The following is a 20,564-nucleotide window of genomic DNA, read 5'->3' on the forward strand; positions in this document are numbered from 1 at the left end:
AACTGATGTATGGTGCCCACTGAAATGGGGACACTGATTCTATATTTAACTTTCCACCTTCAATATAGCAGTATGATTTTTTAAAAACAGCAATTTAATGTTTTTATAAAAAATAGATTTGTAAATATAGCATAATCAGGTCTATAGCAAGGCGTCTTATCACATGTTTAGTCCAAGTCCTCCAGCTATAGGTAGGGAAAAAGTGACAATAATAATCACGCAAACACATGGGTAGTTGACTTGTATTTACTCATAACAATTCTGTGGTCAGAACTATTAAATAATTTGCCCATGGCCACACAAGCAAGAAGTGGTGGAACCAGGATTTGAACCAAGGCAGAGCAGCTCCAAAATCCATACTTTTAACCTATTTGACCATTTTCCTCCTTGATACAATTTGAAAATAGGGAGGTAATCAATCATACCAAAGAATCTCCAGGCCTGTGCCGGTCCTCCCTTCTTTCTTTAGGCACCATTTTTTTATCCTTTCTCACCAAACATTTAGGATACATTATCTCATGAATTCTGTGATGTAGATAATTATTTCCCAAAGTTGAGTTGAGAAAACTGGGGATTGTCCAAAGTTTTGCAGAGTATAGGTGTTAGAATTGGAATTTAAACCCACCAGTATTGGGGTGCCTGGGTGGTTCAGTCGGTTAAGTGTCTGACTTCGGCTTGGGTCATGATCTCATGGCTTGTGAGTTCGGACCCCACATCGGGCTCTGCGTTGACAGCTCAGAGCCTGGAGCCTGCTTCGGATTCTGTCTCCTTTTCTCTCTGCCCCTCCCCACTTGTGCCCTCTCTCTCTCTCAAAAATAAATAAATGTAAAAAAAAAAAATTTAAACCCACCAGTATTAACTCTAGGGTCTATGCTCTTAACCATGTCTCCACACCATGAACACTCAAAAGTGCTATGAACACTCTTTTCCTCCCACACAGTGGATCCATCAACTTAGCATACTGTTCCCTTGTGTGTGAAAGGAAATTTTGCTTCTTGGTATTCAGGATGATGTCCCAACCCACATGAAAGAACTTCTTCTCTGATAGGAAATATACATGTCTGAAAGTAGAGGTGAGATGAGCACACTCCATCTGCTGTCTTCAACTCCACCCAATTTCTTTCTAGCAGCTCCTCACAGTCAATGAAGAGTCAGAATAATTAGTCCACTACAGAAGTAGTGACTAAAGAATAATGGTACCTTGTACAACTTGACATTGTTAATTTGTGTGGAATGCATTATAAGATGCTCCCATAACCTTCCTTAACATTGCCCTAAAGTTTCTTGCTCTGTCAGAGTAAAGTGGTCTAGCCTGGGAACCCGTCCATGCTGACATGTAGTACACTCCACAGTACTAAAAGCAGTAGAGTTTTAGAACTGTTTGAAATGTCTCCTGCAAGTTACTATTGCTTTAAAATATGCATATATTGTGGGTACTTAAATACAAATAAGCACAACTTACAAAAACTTGACCTTTATAGGTCCTTTCTGATCCCAGCAAATTCTGTGGCTGACCCTCCCCTATCTCTTTCCCAGGATGCCTGAACTCCTCTGTCCCTCATTCCTGAAAGCAGCCAGCCTGTACCCACAGCACCACTCAGTGGCCAGGATGCAGAACTGGCCAACTCAACTTTTCCTCCCTCTCAACTTCTTTTTCAAAGGAATGACCGTCCCAAATCCCAAATCTCTTCTCCCACCACACGTGACTCTTGCCAATTTTCTTTGGACTCTGCCACTCACAGCCAAAGTGATCCCACCTCAGGCAATCTCTGCCTCACATTTACATAATCGTATTTTAAAAATCTTTTTTCTTCTCCTTGTCCAATTACTTAATCAGTTTTTTCCCCTTCAACTGCATTTACCATATACATAAGACTAGCAGTTAGTAGGCATGGGCAAACCAGACTTGGCCTCAAGGCTCTGAAATTTAGAGGGTTTAACCACATTAAAAAACAAAAAACAAGCATTTTAAAACCTGTCAAAATAGACTAGGCCTCTGCCCCTCAGAAATACTATGCCCTCCCCAGCTCCCAGTCCCCAAGAGCCAGTTGGCTCCCGGCCATGGGAGAGCCTTCAGTAACAGCCAGGGAAAGTTGCTGGAGCTGGAGGCCCAAAGTAAGAAAAGCAGATTTAAAAAATAAAAAAGAAACGGAAGGGAGGGAGGGACAAGGACGAGAAGGAGAAAGGAAGGCAGAAAAGTATAATGTATGGGGGCACTGTTTATAGGTCTTCCTTCCTCACTGCTTCCCACCAGTGCCTGGATTGGGATGAGGCAGCAAGGAGCATTAAAAAGCCCCACAAAACCCGGTAATCAAGACAAATCAAAATAATAAAGAATCTTATTGCAATATTTTTTTAATAAAAAAATTAAAGATGAATGCAAAAAAAAAACCAACCCATGGTCAACAAAATACAGTATCGACCTTTTAATAAAGACAAGCTGCTTGTGTGTTTTACAACCCCTCATCGCTGTGCGAAGGGAACAGTAGTTTCCCAATCAGCCCGAGAATCCCGCCGTCGCGTGGCTGTCAGTCCCACTGCCCCAGCAGGGCCGGTTGGTAAAGGTTGACAGGAGTGTGCAAACAGATTGGCAATGCCGGGTTTTATATATAGATGTTTGCCGAGTTGTAGGGATTTTATTACTTTATCCCGATTGATTCAAAATAGGGCAGGATATATTGATCTGTGTAGATATAAGGAGGCACGTTTTCCGCTGTCGCGTCAGGTCCAGTATGGCTGGGCGGACGCTGCTTCCTGCTCGCCCTCCAGTTCCCCTGTGCGATCCAGAGCTCCACAGCTTCCATCCAACTCTCCATCCCTAAAACCCGCTTCTAAGTACCAGCAGTCATGAAAAATTACCCGCTCAATACCAAGGGGTTTTCCTTCTTGTTTTTAAAATTATAAAGTATTACAAAATTATTGCTTTCAGCTGTATTTTTTCATTGCAAATGCACATTATTTGAACAATATCATAAATCAAAAAACATTTGTGGATTAGTCCAGGAACAAAACTATGATTTACCTCGCTGTTTCTATGGGAAAACATGTTCTAAGTTTCAAACGACTCACTTGCAAATAAATATTTGCTTTTTTGTAGGTTGGGACCTAAATGTTTTCTTTAAATGTTTATATAACAATTTACAAGTTATACATTGTAACACGCACACAAAAAGAGGGCCTTTAGCCCAAACCACTGCTTTTGATTTTTAGCAAAAAAAAAAAAAAAAAAAAAAAAAGTGACATGTCATGACCAGCTTGAGATCCAGAATGCTAAGATAAGTCAGTAGAACAGGTTTTGTCAACAAAACAGAGACAAGGAAAGAATAAGAGAAGTGTAACATTATTAGGGACATATTACACAACTCAGATATAGATACAGATATTTAAATATGCTTTAATGGTTATTTACATCTCATAATATAGACTTTATGAATATATATCTCAGCAACTCTCATATAGCCATATGCTTCCATTCTAAAAATAACATGTTAGCCATCTACTTGCCTACATCTGGTGATTAGTCATTCAATCCACTAATTATTCCTAATATGAGATGGGTAGAAGCATTTCTATTTAAATAATTCCCCTAAATTACAATGTCATCAGCAGATCTTTGCTCCTCATTTGAGACATTACCCTCTTTCATGAAGTTCAGCCACAGGGTAATGTGCTCCCTGATGTCAGTGAGAGTTGGGTACCCCTATCTTGTCCTTCAGCCATTTAGAATCTCAGCATCTGTTTTTAAAACAAAGGTCTAAGTTTTTTGTTTTTTTTATTTTTATTTTTGGGACAGAGAAAGACAGAGCATGAACGGGGGAGGGGCAGAGAGAGAGGGAGACACAGAATCGGAAACAGGCACCAGGCTCCGAGCCATCAGCCCAGGGCCCGACGCGGGGCTCGAACTCACGGACCGCGAGATCGTGACCTGGCTGAAGTCGGACGCTTAACCGACTGCGCCACCCAGGCACCCCCTAAGTTATTTTTAACTACCCTTCTTATCAGGAGAGAAACCTAACCTAATTCAGTAAGAATAAAAAGTGTAAAACACTCAGCTTCTATTTTAATGGTTAAGTAAAACAAGATACACAGACTAAAACTCTACTTTGAAGGCCCAAAAGGTTTTTCTGTGTTATATTTCAAAAATTCCTCTTTGATCACTTCTCAAAGTTCCCCTACATACCTATGGAATGAAGGCTACATTCTTCAGCCTGGCTTCTCACAACCTGACTATCCTGCCCTGTTTACCTCTGTTCCCCAGTCATCCACTTACTCTTCACTGCATTCACACCTCAATGTCCAACAAACCTTCCCTGCTGTTGTGACTGAACTTTCCCGTGTTCTCATCTGATATGTTCCTCCCTCCCCTGGACCTGTTCCTCCTTCAAGTCCTACCTGAGGTTACAGCTCTGCTCTGAACCTTTCCTTGCTTCTGTGATCCCTCTCCCACCACTACCCCCAGTCTCTCTCAAGGCTGAACTCCTGGATCACTGATCGTCTCAGGTGTGCATTCTAATCATTGTTTTGATTGTTTTCCTAACAAGTTAAGTATCTTCTTTGAGGGCATGAACTATATCTTATACTCCATTCAGATTGGCTGTTAATTAAATAATAGCATTTATGTATGTGTGTGAATGCAGCCCCACCCCCACACATATACACATACATGTACAGGGTGGGAGCCTAGAACCGGTGTTTACTTGTTCATTTTGACCCTACTCTGAGGCATGTCCTTGTATACAGCCCTCCCATGAATGTCATTCTCAGTTTCTGATCCTGGCCTTTACTAATCCTGTTACTTCTTTTCTGTCAACCTCTATCATCTCTTTTTTTGAACTCTACTTTTTATCTTAGTCCTGAACTCTTTATTCTACAACTGATCCAGGAGGAGCTGAAGTAGGGGGAAGATAGGATTTGGAGTTTGAAGATCTAGACCTCGGTTGGAGACCCTCTCCCACTTAGAGTAGTTCGATTAACTTGGAAAGTCAGAGGGCCCCAATTACTTCGTCTGTATTTTAGGAATGATTATACCAATCAGGTTGAGAATAAAATACGCATGAAACATTTTGCAAATAGCATAAAATATACTGTATTGCAATATTATTAAAATTAGCCCAAATAGCATTACTTCCCAGAGGCTTCATCACACCTGCCTCCCCCCCCCCCCCCCCCCCCCCATTCATACAAGAACTCACTGATTGCCCCAGGGCAGGTAAACCATTGCCTTCAATCCTTTTGCCCTTTGAGTGCAGGAGGATCCTTGTCTTCTGTGACTTCTAAGGATAGGATTGTGGGAGAATCACTCCTCAGTTCCTCTCAGCAGCCAATCAATCAGAGGATATGAATTAGAACCTATGTCAGTCAGGGTGGTTTATGTCTATAACAATGAACTGCATTTCAACAAATTGGTAAATTGCTAGATCTCAATAAACAATTTTATTGAACAATTACTAAAGTGCAAGGTGCTGTGCTATTCTCTAGGGAATTTAAAAATGAGAAAAACACTATCTGGGAGCTTAGAATCTAACAAGAGAGACATACAGGTTTGCAAATTAGTATAATATATGTCATGCTAAAAAAACCCTATATTTATAAACAGATTCAACTCAGATTGTGTGCTGTCAGTATTGAGTCTATGACAATCTATAGAAAGACATGTTTGAATATCTTTTCTTTGCAAGGTCATATTCTTTCCAATAGGAAATCTAGGTTTGCCTTCACATCAACTATTTGTGTTTTGTTTTGTTTTTTTTTTTCCTTTGCAAGGTCACATTCTTTCCAATAGGAAATCTAGGTTTACCTTCACATTAACTACTTTTTTTCCTTTGCAAGGTCACATTCTTTCCAATAGGAAATCTAGGTTTGCCTTCATATCAACTATTTGTGCTTTATTGTTGTTTTTAATGCTTGGGCTTTGGGTACCTATTCTATATCTTGACTCCACACCCCCTCCAGCTACTGCCCCAAGTTTATATCTCAGTTCACAGCAAAACTTCTTTAAGGTGCTGTCTTTACTTTCTTACCTCCTATTCTCTCTTTAAGTCGCCCTCAATAAAACCTCTGCATCTACTGCTCCACTGAACTTGCTCTTGCCAAGTCACCAGGCAGTCCATCTTATCAAATCCAAATGCTTATTAGACCTTATCTCTACTGTTTAGCAACATTCAACACCATTTATGTCACTCTTCTTGAAAGCCTCTTTGATTTCTGTGAAGTGGGCACTTTCCTAGTTTTCTTCCTACTTTTGTGGGGACTTCTCTGCAATTATCTTTCCTGCCTCCTCCTCTGATCAACTTCCAAGTTTGGGCAACCCCATGCACAGTCCTTATCTCCAGTTTCCTCCCAGATAATTTCATCTAATCCCTTCAGCTTTGAATGGCACCTATGTGCAAATGACTCTCAAATCTCTATCTCCAGCCCCGATTTCTCTCTAGAAGACCAACTGCCAATTTGACATTTCCCCTTGGATGCCGAAAAGGTATCCCAAAGTCATATGCCAAAAACAGACCCCTTGAACCAAGCTGAGATGCTTCTTATTAGTCTTCTCTAGTTCAGAAAATGGATTTCCTATGAATCAGTTGTTCAAGAAGAAAACTCAGGCAGTATATGAATTGAATATCATGTCTGATCCATCATTAAATTATGCCAATTCTGCTTCCAGAGGATATCTCAAATCTATCTAATTCTCAGCTCTGAAAAGTGATGTAATCTGGTAGCAATGTGTTAGTTCAAATAAAGGCAAATACATAATTTTAAAAAATCTATCTAATTCTCAATTCGTACTGTGATCGCCCTAGTCCAAGGCATCATCATCTCTCCTCTGACTTAATGCAATACTTCCTACTTAGTCTCGCTGTTTCTATTCTTACTCTCCTATAATATATTCATTCAGAATGAACTTAAAAATATTAATATTACTAAATCTCAATCGTTACGTAAGCTTCTTTTTAATATTCTGTGTAATGAAGTAGGAAGTACACATAAAGCACTATACAGAATGAACTTTTTCAAAAGTATAAATCAGATCAGATGATTTCCCCACTTAAAACTTTCTTCCGATGATTTCCCTTACATTTGGAATAAAAACAAAATCATATCCTGGCCTACCAACCCCTACATAATCACTACAACCTCATTTGCTACCACTCTTCTCTCTCATACACTCTGCTAGATATTTTTGCCTTCTTTCTGTTTCTCAAACACAAGTATTTCCCCCACTCAGAACCCAGCAGGATTCTGAACTAGAGTCTCCCAATCTTTTCAATTTCTAAATAGAGGAGTGTCTGGGCGCCTGGGTGGCTCAGTCGGTTAAGCGTCTGATTTCGGCTCAGGTCATGATCTCATGGTTTGTGAGTTTGAGCCCTGCGTTGGGCTCTGTGCTGACAGCACAGAGCCTGGAGCCTGTTCTGGATTCTGTCTCCCTTTCTCTCTGCCCTTCCCCCACTCACACTCTGTCTCTGTCTCTCTCAAAAATAAATAAACATTAAAAAAAAATTAAATAGAGGAGTGTCCCAGGGCTCAGGCCTCAGACTATCTCACTTTTCCATCAACAAGTTCCAAAGCCCTGCTTTCTCCTTTAACACAAGACTCCTATATACAACTGCCTACTTGACAACTCCATTCAGATGCCTAATAACCATATAAACTATAACATGCTCAAATATGAACACATGGTACCTCCTCTCCATTTCCTCATACGTCCCCCCCCCCCCACCCAGTCTTGCCCATCTCAGTGAGTGACAACACATTTCCACCAATAACTTAGGCTTTAATTTCTCTTTCTCTCAAAGCTCATGCCTAATCCATGAGCAAATATTTAGGCCCTACTTTCAAAATACATCAGGAATATAACTCCTTTTTGCCTTTTCCTCCATTGCCACTCCAGGCCAAGCCAATATGACTGCCTCAACTATTGCAATAGGCTCTTTCTGATCTCTCTGCTTCCACTCAAACCCTTACACTCTGATCACTCTGCACAGAGCAGAAGAGTCATCTCTTTAAAACAGCATCCAGATTACAACAACCCCGAGGATGGCCCTGCAGCGTTGCCCATATCATTCAGATAAGCCCAAAGTCCTTTCCTTGGCCCAAAGGATCTGTCCCCAGACCACATCATTATCTACCTGATATTCTCTTATCTCTTGCCTTTCCACCTTTTTAAATTCGGCTCTAGTCTCACTCAGCTTCTTTCAAACTTTTCTCATTCAGCTCCAGCCACACCACCCTCCTAGCCTTTGCTAGTTACAGACTGTCAGATATCCATAAGGTTTGCCCTGGCTTCTTTACAGATCTGTTCAGATATGTTACAGTCCTTTTAGAAGAGAGATTTTTCCTGCTAACCTTATATAAAATTGCACTCTTTTCTATCTACTCTCTTACCTTTATTGTTCACATTAATATGTGCTTATGTGCCACATACCATTCTAAAAAATTTACATGTAAACCTCCCATCACCCTGTAAAGTAGATAACTACCCCTGTTTTGTAGATGAAGAAACAGAGGTACACAGAACCAAATAACTTGTGCTAAGGTCCCAAAGCTAGTAAGTGCTGGAGCTGAGATTTGAACCTAGGCTGTCTGGCTAAAAGCATGTGCTTTTAGTATTGCACTATTTTGCCTCTTTATAGCCCAGTCACCACCATATTCGTTTATTAGTTCTCACTCTTCCCACTTGTTTCAGGTGTTGCTGCATAACCAACCATCCCAAAACTTAGCGGTTAAAAGAAACAATTTCTTATTTTTTTGCGAATTTGGGCCAGGAATTCGGGCAGGGCTTGAATAGGCTGTTCTGCTCCACTTGCCACTGGCTGGTGTCACTCATCTGCATTCAGCCAGTAACTGGGCTGGCCTGGAAGGTCCCAGAAGGCTCCGCTCATATTTTGACACTATAATGCTCTTCCTCGTGGCCTATCTCTCCACATTGTCTCTTACCAACCTGTAATATAGTTGAAGCTTTTTTAGAGCATGGCAGCTGGCTTCTCAGAGGGGGATGTGGAAGCTGCCAGTTGTGTAAGGCCTTGATTCAGGAGTCTCAGAACTTCATTTCTGCCATATTCTGTTAGTTAAAAAAAAAATATCACAAAACTAGCCCATATTCAGGTGAAGAGGAAATAGATTTCATCTCTTGACATCAACAGTGGCATTTGTCTACATGGAGGGAGGAATTAATCGCTGCTATCTCTAGAGACTATCTTCCACATTACCAGAGTGCAAGTTCCACTAGAGCGGAGATCCTTGTTTGTTTTGTTCATTATCATGCCTCTTTAGTGCCTAGAATAATGCCTGACACATAATAAGTGTGCAATAAATATTTAGTCTAAGAATTAAGGGACAGGTGAAAGAAAGTCTGAAAAGGTAAAGGAAAGGTCTGAAGGGGTAGGGGTAAAACCCAGAAGGAGTGTGTCCCAGAAATCAAGGAGGAAATGAGGGAAAGGAAGACTGAAAATTATATACTTCTTTTCACATTTAGAAGTTTTTTAAATAAGTAAAAAGTATATTCAAACCACATTTGTAACGTTACAAACTCAAACAGTGAAATATGCCATAGAGTGAAGAGTGAGTTTTCCTCCCACCTTTGTTCCTAATTCTCCTTTCCAGTGTCAGTAACCTTTTAATGTATCCCTTCAGAGCTCATATACGCTTATAGAAAGAAAAGGATATATACCTTTGTCTCTCAAACACACACACCTAACACACAATTGGTGGACTACAATAAACATGACTCAGCATTTACCTTTTTTTAATCTTAACGACCTAACTTCCAGACCATTCCATATCAATACATATAGATTACTCTTTCTTTTAAATAGCCGCACAGAGTGGCTCCATTCTGAGACTGTATCACTAGATTCCAAAATTAGGAGGTGACTACTGGTTTCAGTAGGTCTGAAAAAGTAGAGATTGCAGACTGAGATGAGGAAGATTGGAAGGTTAGAAGGTAAAGGGAGAAAAGTAGGTTGCAAACAAAAGAAGGACAGAAGAAAAAGACATTAAAAATGTGATAGGTAGGAACAGGCTTATACAGTGAGAAATAAGAGTAATAAGAGAGGGGTGCCTGGGTGGTTCAGTCAGCTGAGCTACCTTGATTTCAGCTCAGGTCATGATCCCAGGGTGGTGGGATAGAGCATGGAGCCGGCTTAAGATTCTTTCTCTCTCTCTCTCTCTCTCTCTCTCCCTCTGCCCCCTCCCCTGCTGGCATGCTCTCTCTAAAATTAAAAAAAAAAAAAAAAAAAAAAAGAGTGGTAAGAAAACCAGAGAGTGAAAATATAAAAAAAGGAAAAAAAGAAAAGAAAATATACAAAAAGGAAGGGATAAGTAATGGGGCAAGATCTCTAAGGGGATTGGAAGGGATCCTGAATTCAGGTGGAGGGATACATCTTGACAGGACAGAATGTCTCTTCTAAAGAGAAAGAGGGAGAAGGAAAGGAAGGTAAGGGCTGTAGGTAGGTTTTGTAACAGTGGTTGGTGGGGCTTAGGGAAGTTCATCCCTAGTAGTCTCAATTTCCTCGGAAACGTAGGAGACGGTTTTTAAGTTATTTTTAAAACTGTTTGCCAAAGGGGGTGGGTGGGTAGAGCTCAGATAGCATTGTGGGGGGTCGGGAATGGAAGGCAAAGGGAAAAGAAGAAATTCCTAGTAGCGATGTGTTAAGGATTTGTTTAGGTTTAGCAAGATTGCTGGGCTACAGGGAAATCCCTACTGAAGTTGAACACCTTTGGTTTGCAGTGCTGCCAATTCTCAGGGTTACGTTGTTTTCAGCCCTGGTACAAGAGTGGACAAGGTTGTCTAAATTGTTGCAGACTAACGATTTTGCGGGTGGGTGGAGGATCAAGGAAGCAACTGAGTTGAGGGTGAACGTGATCGACCCATTTATGCAGGAACTTCAGAAGGTGACTGCATTATCCGTCGCTGATGGTCTGAATACAGGTTTGCAGGCCCAGCGATGGCACTCTGCCTAACAGCAGAGTTCGTACCCACTGCATACCAAGGGTGGCAAGCTCCGGAAAATCTTCCTGAGGGGACTTGCCAGCTGCGAGCTGAGTCGGGGTGGGGCTGTGGCTACGACAAGCAAACTGTCGTGAAACTGTGTGCTGAGCACGCAAACAAGTTTTACTCAGACTGTACACTGGGAACCCTGTGGGGAATCATAAAAGATACCAATTCATTGCCTCCTAGCCCACTTCACCCTTCGGGGCTGCAACCAAGTAAATAACAGTGTGGACGCCGCGTGGCGATGACGTCATCTGTAGTGGCGGAAACAACTACTGTTAGTGTATAGTCCATGGAAGCAGTTTGAAAATATTTTCACATTTTCCCTGTAAAGAGTAGCAAACTTATCATCTGACTTTTGCCGTTTGAAGTGGCAGCAAAATGTCTGCAGCTCCCAATCACGCTCATCACCACCTGTTACCATGGAAGCGGTCGGGTAGTTAGGACCCGACGACTGCGTGTTACATCATCGCCCAAGCGCTTTTAAGGACTGGTGGCTCCGCCCTGTCCTAAGGGAGGGGCAGTACTCCTGAGGGCTTTACCCACAGTGCCTAAGGCCTCTTGGCTAATTTTGATCGCTATCAGACGCCGTCGGCGTCTAACCCTACCTATTTTTCAGCTGCAATCCCGGAGCACCTTCACCCAAGCTAGCCGCCCTGCAACCCCGCCCCTTCACGGAGGCCCCGCCCCTCATGAATCAGCTGATCTCAGGGACCCGCTGGGTTGTGAAGCTCGCGCCGGATGCAGACTGGGGTGCTGCGGGTGGAGCGTCAGGTGAGCGAGCGTGAGTCCCCGCTCGGCCCTTGGCTTCGCAGGGCTGATAGGCCGGGCTGTCCTGTGTGCGGGAGGCCGGGGGTCCCAGAGAGAGGCGAAGGCGCAGGCCGAGGCCCGGGAGCGCCCTTGGTGACTCACAGAGACGGCGCCCGCGTCTTCCAAAAAGCCTGCGTCCGACCGACGGCGCCTGCCCGCCAAGGAGCACCCGTGGCGGCCCCTTGTCCCGGCCCCAGGTTCTCTCACTCGCCCCCCCACCTCCCTCCTCAGACGGGCGCCACTGCATTGGTCTCAGCGGCGCGAAAGTGTTTCACGACCCCCCCTTCCCGCTTCCACCCACGCTGCCTCCTTTACTCATTCATGAGGATTTATTGACTATCCACTCCAGACGCCTAGCAGGTACACCGGAATCCCTGGCCTCGAACCTCGGTGAGTGTCCCAGACGGGTTTGCTCCAGGATGCAGATCTCGGTGAGGGGTGGACCTAGGGTTTCCGTGGCTCGAGAGGGCGGTTGCAGAAAATGAAAATGACTCTGATATTAAAAATTAGTAGTTTAAGCAAGTCCTTTGGCGTGTCAAGTGAACCATCAGAGGGTGAGAAGTTCTTTGAAGGAACGAAAGCAGGAAAGTAACATAGGGTCTCATTAGGAAGTTGTACTGACGCTGGTGTTGGTCTTTTGGGTAATAGGGCTACTTTAGAGACAAGCAGCTATAGGTTGGCAGAAGTGTTGTACTCCTGCTTAGGGCTTTGATAATGAGGGAAGAAGAAAAACACACTGGCTGAAGCGGCATATTCAAGAACAGTATTCTCTCTAGTTTAGGAGGGAAAAGGAAATAACTGTTAAACACAAACGCAGATCCTTAGTCTATTGCCTTTTAGATTTGTTCGTGGCCGTAAATGCTCTTTAAGGATTTAAAGAATAAAATTGTGTGATGTGTGTTTATTCTGAACAGGTATCAAAATTCAGTAAGGTTATTGGCCCAGTTTTTCCCCCAGTTTATCATAAATATGAATGATTTGGAGTGACCACTTGACCTTTGAGTTAATGAGTTACCTAAGCAATTTAAAGCAGTAAAAATTTGGCTTTTACAGTAAATTGCAGTATTTTAATCTCAATAATATAAGCATAGTGGTTAAGATCCTAGGCTTTGGATATGGGCATACCTGACATCATATCCACTTATATCTTTGATTTGGGGAAAGTTACTTCTCTGTATCATTTTCTTTAATTCTAAATTGAGAATTAAGGTACCTTCCTCATAATAGCATCTCTACGTTTAATGGTCCGTGTATATCTGTTAGAGTGTCTGGCACTGGTAAATATTCAGTACATAATTACCTATTTTTATAATAATTTCTTCTTCCACTATTTCATGACCCACACTGGCTCACTTTCTTCTAAGTGGGAAAGAGCACTGAATATTTTTAGAGAAAAACTATAATTCACTTTTTATTTTTTAATTTATTTTATTATTTATTTATTGTTTGTTTTTAAATGTTTGTTTATTTTTGAGAGAGGGAGAGAGAGAGGGAGAGAGAAAGGGAGGGGCAGAGAGACAGGGAGACAAAGGATCAGAAGCAGGCTCTGTGCTGACAGCAGCAAGCCCTATGTGGGGCTCAAACTCATTAACCCTGAGATCATGACCTGAGCTGAAGTTGGACACTTAACTGACTGAGCCACCCAGGCGCTCCTATAATTCAGTTTTTAATTCAAGGGATGGTTTCCAGATAATTTTATGACACATTGACTTATAGTTACAGAAAATATGATTTCTGGTTGCTCTGTATAACTTTGGTATTCAGTAAGGGTATTTTAATGTGGAGGAGATGCTTTTGAAATCTATACCTAGTTTAAATTTGTTACTTAGGGGGCGCCTGGGTGGCTCAGTCAGTTAAGAGTCTGACTTTGGCTCAGGTCGTGATTTCTCGGTTTGTGGGTTCGAGCCCCGCGTCGGGCTCTGTGCTGGCAGCTCAGAGCCTGGATCCTGCTTTGGATTCTGTGTCTCCCTCTTTCTCTGCCCCTCCCCTGCTCACACTCTCTCTGTCTCTCAAAAATAAATAAACATTTAAAAAAAGTAAATTTATTAGTTTGCAAACTATAACTAGTATTGGCATATTCAAGGTTCATAGTTGTAGCAAGAATAATTCAAAGGTGTTTGACAGTATTAACATTTGAAAAGATAATGATCAAGAAAATAAAGTACCAAATGGGTTCATTTTGGTGGTGGTGGGAGGTAGGGTTCAGTTGCATCATGCAAGCCTCTTGTTTCTTAAGTAGATACAAGCAATGTGAACTGGAATCCCTTCTGCCCAGATTGCAGCCTTTCAAAATTTAGGTTATCATTTGAGACATCTTTGGTCATTTTGACTGTTAAAGACACAAGAGTGTGTTAAAAACTTCACCAAGACATGATTTCAGTTTCGTGTGGGTAGGTGGAAAGAGTACTATTAAACTACTTTTTTTATTAAAAAACATGGGTTTGATGCAGTATTGCTGCATCCATTCTAAAGGAGTTTCCAAAGAATATTTCTGACTTGTAAAAACCTTCTATAATCCTGTATTAACATGACACTAGGTAAGGTATGAGTTAAAAAAAAAAAAAAAAAAAACCACAAAGGAAGGTAAAGAGTGGTGATTATTGAGATGGTGTAAAAGAAGGCCTGTTTTTGTGTAGTATGAGGTTGAACCCCTTTCTCAGACACTCAGAGGAGTGCTGTGAGGATTTTAATGACTTTTAGATCATTTAGCCCTTTTTATAATTTTGTGGAATTAAACCTTGCACATAGTCCAACTGTATGAGAGATTTTTCTGGTAGAGCTTTTTGGTTTTTTTTTTTAAGCAATTTTTTTTCTTGTCACTCTTCTCCATTGATCACCAGATGATTCAGTCATCAGTGATAAGAAAGTAGTAGATTTTGTAGGATATCAGTCCTTAAGAAAATACACCAGGGTAACCACAAATAAAATAGTAACAAATTCTGGCATGGTTCTTTTTAGTGTTGCATTTATTTTCCTATACCAATCTCTTACTCATTCCTCTGTGTATGTCATAGTGCTGTCTTTACCTTATGTCTTGATGTTTCTTGCATCACACAATTGGTAGATAAGCTGAACAGTTGGTAAAGTAGCTGAACTAATTGATCCAAGTGGGTAGAACAAAAATATTTAAATTAGTCAGGTAATTACTCCTTGTTTGGGCTCTTGTAAAGTTATTCTTTAATGTATTAAAGACTTTTTTTTTTTGAAGGAAACGTATAGTTCTCTCAACTCATGAGAAAAAGACTGGGTCTGTTTCATAGAATTTCACTTGGCTGCCAGTGAATTATGTTCAAAGAGATCAACTTTAGTCTCATTAATTCCACAAATTATTCAACTCATGCTTCCCTTATTACATATTTAAACTATAAAAATTATTAAATACAAAGATTTTTTTCTTCTGAGTCATCATGCATTTCTTTGTTTCACATGAACTCCCTATTAGGAAGGTGGGGGTTAGACCCAATAATGGCATCTGGGTGGGTAACTTTCATTCCAGGGTTCTTCCACAACTTAAATTTTTGTTGAGCTGAATTCTTAACTAAACTTAGGACAATTGCCCAAGCAAATATGTAACAAAGATGATAATAGCAGCTCTTAAAATAGCAATAAAGTAAAATAATCCAGCTGCACTTTAGTGGGAAAGGGATAAACTGTGGTTTATTAATACAATGAAATACTATCCCTTAGTAAAAATGATGTATACTTATTAATGTGGATATATCACAAGTGTATAATAGTGAAGAAGCAAGTTGCTAAAGGATGTATATGATATGCATTTATGTAGTTTTTTTTTCTTTTTTCTTTTTTTTTTAAGTTTATTTTTGTGAGAGAACATGTGCATGCTCGCATGCGCTGGAAGTGGGGGGGGGGGAGAGAGAGGGGGAGAGAGAGAGAGAGGGAGAGAGAGAGAGAGAGAGAGAGAGAAAGGAAGAAAGAATCCTAAGCAGGCTCCACACTGTCAGCACAGAGCCCAACTCTGGTCCTGTTCTCAGGAACCAACCATGCGATCATGACCCCAGCTGAAATCAAGAGTCAGATGCTCAACAACTGAGCCACTCAGGCACCTGGCATTTATGTAGTTTTAAAACAGTATAGCTTACATTGGTATATATTGATACATATGTATCTAATGAAAGTACATGAAAGTATAAGACCGTATATGGAAATGAGACACATTAAGTTTGGGAATAGTGGCTAACTCTGGGAGATAGGTTTGGGTGGTGCTCTTTCAGAAATCTGTGTAACTTTTCCTTCTATTTTAAAAACAGCTGAAGCATTTTGAATATAAAAATACGTTAATATATGTTAAAACTGAGTGATGGGTAGGTACATGGATTTGCTCATTTTTTTACAGATTTGTGTATGATTTACAGTTTGTACCATCCCTGGACTGGTGGCCAGTTTTTGTAAATAAAGTTTTATTGGAACACACACACACACACACACACACACACAGTTTGTGAAACTAGCACTTGAAAAATTTTAATTTAAATTCTATATAATTAAAGAGAAATTTTGTAAAAATACAATTTTTATTGGGGTACCTGTATGGCTCAGTTGGTTAAGAGTCCAGCTCTTGGTTTTGGCTCAAGTCATGATCTCACGGTTCGTGAGATCAATCCCTGTGTCCAGCTCTGCGCTGATAGCACAGAGCCTGCTTGGGATTCTCCTTCTCTCTCTGCCCCTTACCCCCTCAAATAAATAAAACATTTTTAAAAAATACAGTTTTTATGTGTAATTAGGGCTTTCTTCCAGTATGTTTTATTTTACTTTTTAGTCTCAAAGTAGTTGACTCTGGAAAAAATAATTCTTTTCTTTCTGCAATAGGGAAAGAATGTGTCAGTGTAGTTCCACCGTGTAAAGCTTTTCTAAGGAGAGAAGACCAATTATTTAGTCAATTTTATTTTCCTGTTTGACTTGTGCCCCTGGGAAAATGCTTTTCTTAAGATGAGGAATACTGCTTCTTATAAGGCTGCAGAGGAATTTAAATTCTAGAGACTCTTGGGGAATGCAGGCATATACTGATCATGACCTCTCAAAGGATAGGGAAGCAGATTATATCATAAAACCCTAAAAGGAATTTGATCAGAGTGACTCAGATGCAAAATTACCACAGATATCATGTGGTCATTAACACTTTTTAAAGTTTGGGTTGGTTATATTTTATTACAATGTGGTAAAACTGATTTTATACTGTGAATGCGGTGTCTAGTTATTGCTCAAAGAAAATTAATTCTCTCTTTATAGGTATCAATAAGTAAACATGATGAGAATGCGTTAAATGGTTTGAGTAGTGAATAATAAATTTAATAGCCAGTTCCTAGTATAACCTCAGTGTTTAAACTTGTGAGTTAAAAATATTTCATTCCTGATCAAGAATACCTGTTGCTAGCTCTTTAAAAATAAGTGAAACCTATATCTCCAGAGCACTGTTTTTTGGCATGTATACTCCCTGTCGAGTTATGTGGCCTTGTGATTACCTTAAGCTCTAGATGTTATTGATTGATAAAATAAGCCAACATGCTTTGAACCGTGTTTCTGTAATATTGCCTTTTTTAGAAAAAATTGTGGCCATTTAAATGAAAGAACAGTGGCAAAATATTAAAGGAATAAACAATTTGTATCAGCAGTTATATTCTATCATATAATAACAGACACGAATTGTTGCAGTACCTGAGAATTTGAAATTCAATTCCTGGTATTTTTTTTTTTTCTAAATATAATTTATTGTCAAGTTAGCTAACATACAGTGTATACAGTTTGCTCTTGGTTTCGGGAGTAGATTCCCATGATTCATGGATTACATACAAAACCCAGTGCTCCTCCCAACAGGTGCCCTCCGCAATGGTCATCATCACCCATTTCCCCTCATCCCCGCCTCCCCTTCAACCCTCAGTTTGTTCTCTGTATTTAAGAGCCTCATATGTTTGCCTCCCTCTCTGTTTGAAACTATTTTTAACCCCTTCCCTTCTTCCATGGTCTTCTGTTAAGTTTCTCAAATTCCCCATATGAGTGAAAGCATATGATATCTTTCTCTGACTTATTTCATTTAGCATAATACCCTCCAGTTCCATCCATGTTGCTACAAATGGCCAGATTTCATTCTTTCTCATTGCCAAGTAGTATTCCATTGTACATACAAACCACATCTTCTTCATCCATTCATCAGTTGATGGACATTTAGCTTCTTTCCATAATTTGGCTATTGTTGAAAGCACTGTGATAAGCATTGGGGTCCATGTGCCCCTATGAGTCAGCACTCCTGTATCCTTTGGATAAATTCCTAGTACTGCTATTACTGGGTCATAGGGTAGTTCTATTTTTAATTTTTTGAGGAACCTCCACACTGTTTTCCAGGGTGGCTGCCCCAGTTTGCATTCCCACCAACAGTGCACAAGGGTTCCCGTTTCTCCACATCCTTGCCAACATCTGTTGTTTCCTGAGTTGTTCATTTTAGCCACTGTGACTGGTGTGAGGTGGTATCTCAATATGGCTTTGATTTGTATATCCCTGATTCAATTCCTAGTATTGTACTACCCATCAAAATGTTTTATTTTATTTATCTGGAAAAATTTACCTTAAAAAAATTTGCATTGGATACAAAATGGAGCTAGGTGGGCATCACTAGGCATTTATTTTACCAAGTTTAAACACAACCTCCCCCCGCCCCCATGGGTAATATCCATTTTAGAGGATTTTCACAATCAGTAGAGTGCAGTGTTAGTACTTTATAGGGTGAAAATAAGCAGGCCATAAAAAAGACTATGAATCTTAAGTGTCCCTGACGGCACCAAAAAGTGTCTCCATGTACTAAGGAGAAAGAGGCTGTTCATTCCTGGGTTATATAACATTTGTGAACTGACATGAAATAAAAGGATCTTAATTGTTAGGGAATACCATTAGCAAATTATGAGTTTCTACTGTGTAATTAGACACTTTACTTTTATGTATGATACTGACTTTTATTACAGGTACTGGAAATCTTCTACATCATTTGGAAACCCATGGATTGGAATTTAAGACAAAGTGCTATCTTTCACGGAGTACTCACTTAAATGTAGCCTGTTTGTACCTAGTGATTACTATGGATACGAGAATGTACCAATGAATAAGTCATAGTTTCTGACCTCTCAGGAGTTTATAATATATTTTAAATCAATGATTTTGGGGGGGGGGATTATTCCATTAGTAACAACATTATAGATAATAAGTACTTTCTAGGCTAGCCTACTGACTGACTTTATTCACTGCATTAACTTACTGGATTCTTGAACTCTGGGTCAGTATTTAAGGGGCTAGTCAGCTCCCATAGTGGTATCAGGCATTGCTTTCCAGTTAGGGCTGGGAGAGCTGGGTTTTGAAGTGGCCTCATCCTTTGGTGATTGGTTTGTCAAGGCTGCAGTGCAAGATGAGTGTTCCTCAACCTTCATTAGTGGATGGTAAAGGCTTTGGTGGTGGTATATCCAGGAAGTAGCAGTTGTTGGTGTATAGATTAGTTGTAAGTCAGGTGTTTGAGTCAAAAGTTGCCTTGATCCATGTGTCAATATATTGACTGAGTCTCTAAAAGAAAATATTTATTCAACAATAACCATGTGTGCAATGCCATAGTGTCTTAAAAGTATTGTTTACTGCATCCACAAATGTAAACTGTGGTTTACTACATTTTAATAAAATGCAGCCAATTCAAACTTTAAAAAGAAAGTGTAAATGCATGAAATCTGTAGTAATTTTATTTTGCATTCAGTGTATGTCCAAGTTTCTTTCAGGGCATTATGATACAGTTTACCACTCTATTATTTATTGTCTTTCTATCTTAATGTCTTATTATTCTAATCTCCAAGTACCATTACTCTTGTAGTTACAGTTATTGCAATAGTTTTAATCAATATACCTATTTTAAACCAGTAAGTGAGATATGAGGATAAGACTGAAAGTGCTCAACTTTGCTGCTTTTTTTATGCTTTCAGGGTGCTGTCCATAAAGAGAGCCATCATTCTTGTCAGAAAGACAGAACATGATAGCATGTAAACTCCTTAAGGACAGGAACTCCTTTATTTATGTGGGCCTAATCTATCTACAAATATTTATTGAGTACCAACAGTATTATACATCAGGACTATGTTAAGTAGCTGGGCTATCCTAGAGAATAAGATATTTTTGGCTTTCATAGAAATTTTAGACTGGCATACCTGGAACATAATAGATGAAAAAAATACATGTGGTGTTGTTGAAATTTTAGCATTTGAGAGTTAATATGCTTATGACTCATAAATTTATCTTTCACTAAATCATTAAGGGAAGAGGACTTTATCCAGAGAATAAAGTTTATTAGAGATGAATAAATAGAATCCTACATGATTTTAATTTTCTCTTTGCATTTGAGAGAATAGTCCACTAGCACATTTCTGTTCCACATTAATTTTTTTAAAATTTGTATTCTGCCTTGTTTCTAAAAGGATTTAATGCGGTATATGAAAATGTATAGTATGGCAAGATAAAATAAAGAAATGGAATGACTGGAGCCGGGAATGAGATTAGAATAGATAGCACACATATACTGGGAAGTCCTACTCACTTACACATGCTTTTTCTCTCAACACTGAATCTGTAATCCTGTCTGTATCTGTTAAATATATGTGTGTATCTATAATCTATATCTGTTTCCTTTCTTATTAAAATGTCAGCCCTTCCTCTTGTGAAAGATCAGTCCCAAAACGTGTTCTGGATGTCATCCTTTTCATTTTGTCCAGGACTTTGGTTCTGCCCTCTG

General features: G+C 40.0%; 1 protein-coding gene across 4 annotated transcripts in view; it reads left to right on the top strand.

Moving 5' to 3' along the window:
* The first annotated feature begins 12,103 nt into the window (after nt 1-12,103).
* ALS2 (alsin Rho guanine nucleotide exchange factor ALS2) overlaps nt 12,104-20,564 on the top strand; it is a 71,276-nt gene continuing 62,815 nt past the window's right edge. For all 4 annotated transcript variants that reach the window (XM_049615172.1, XM_049615173.1, XM_049615174.1 and 1 more), the window contains exon 1: nt 12,104-12,184. The gene's annotated coding sequence lies outside the window, so the exon portion shown is untranslated. The remainder of the gene's footprint in view (nt 12,185-20,564) is intronic.

The sequence above is a fragment of the Panthera uncia genome (genome assembly GCF_023721935.1).
Source record: "Panthera uncia isolate 11264 chromosome C1 unlocalized genomic scaffold, Puncia_PCG_1.0 HiC_scaffold_3, whole genome shotgun sequence".
Classification (NCBI taxonomy): Eukaryota; Metazoa; Chordata; class Mammalia; order Carnivora; family Felidae; genus Panthera; species Panthera uncia.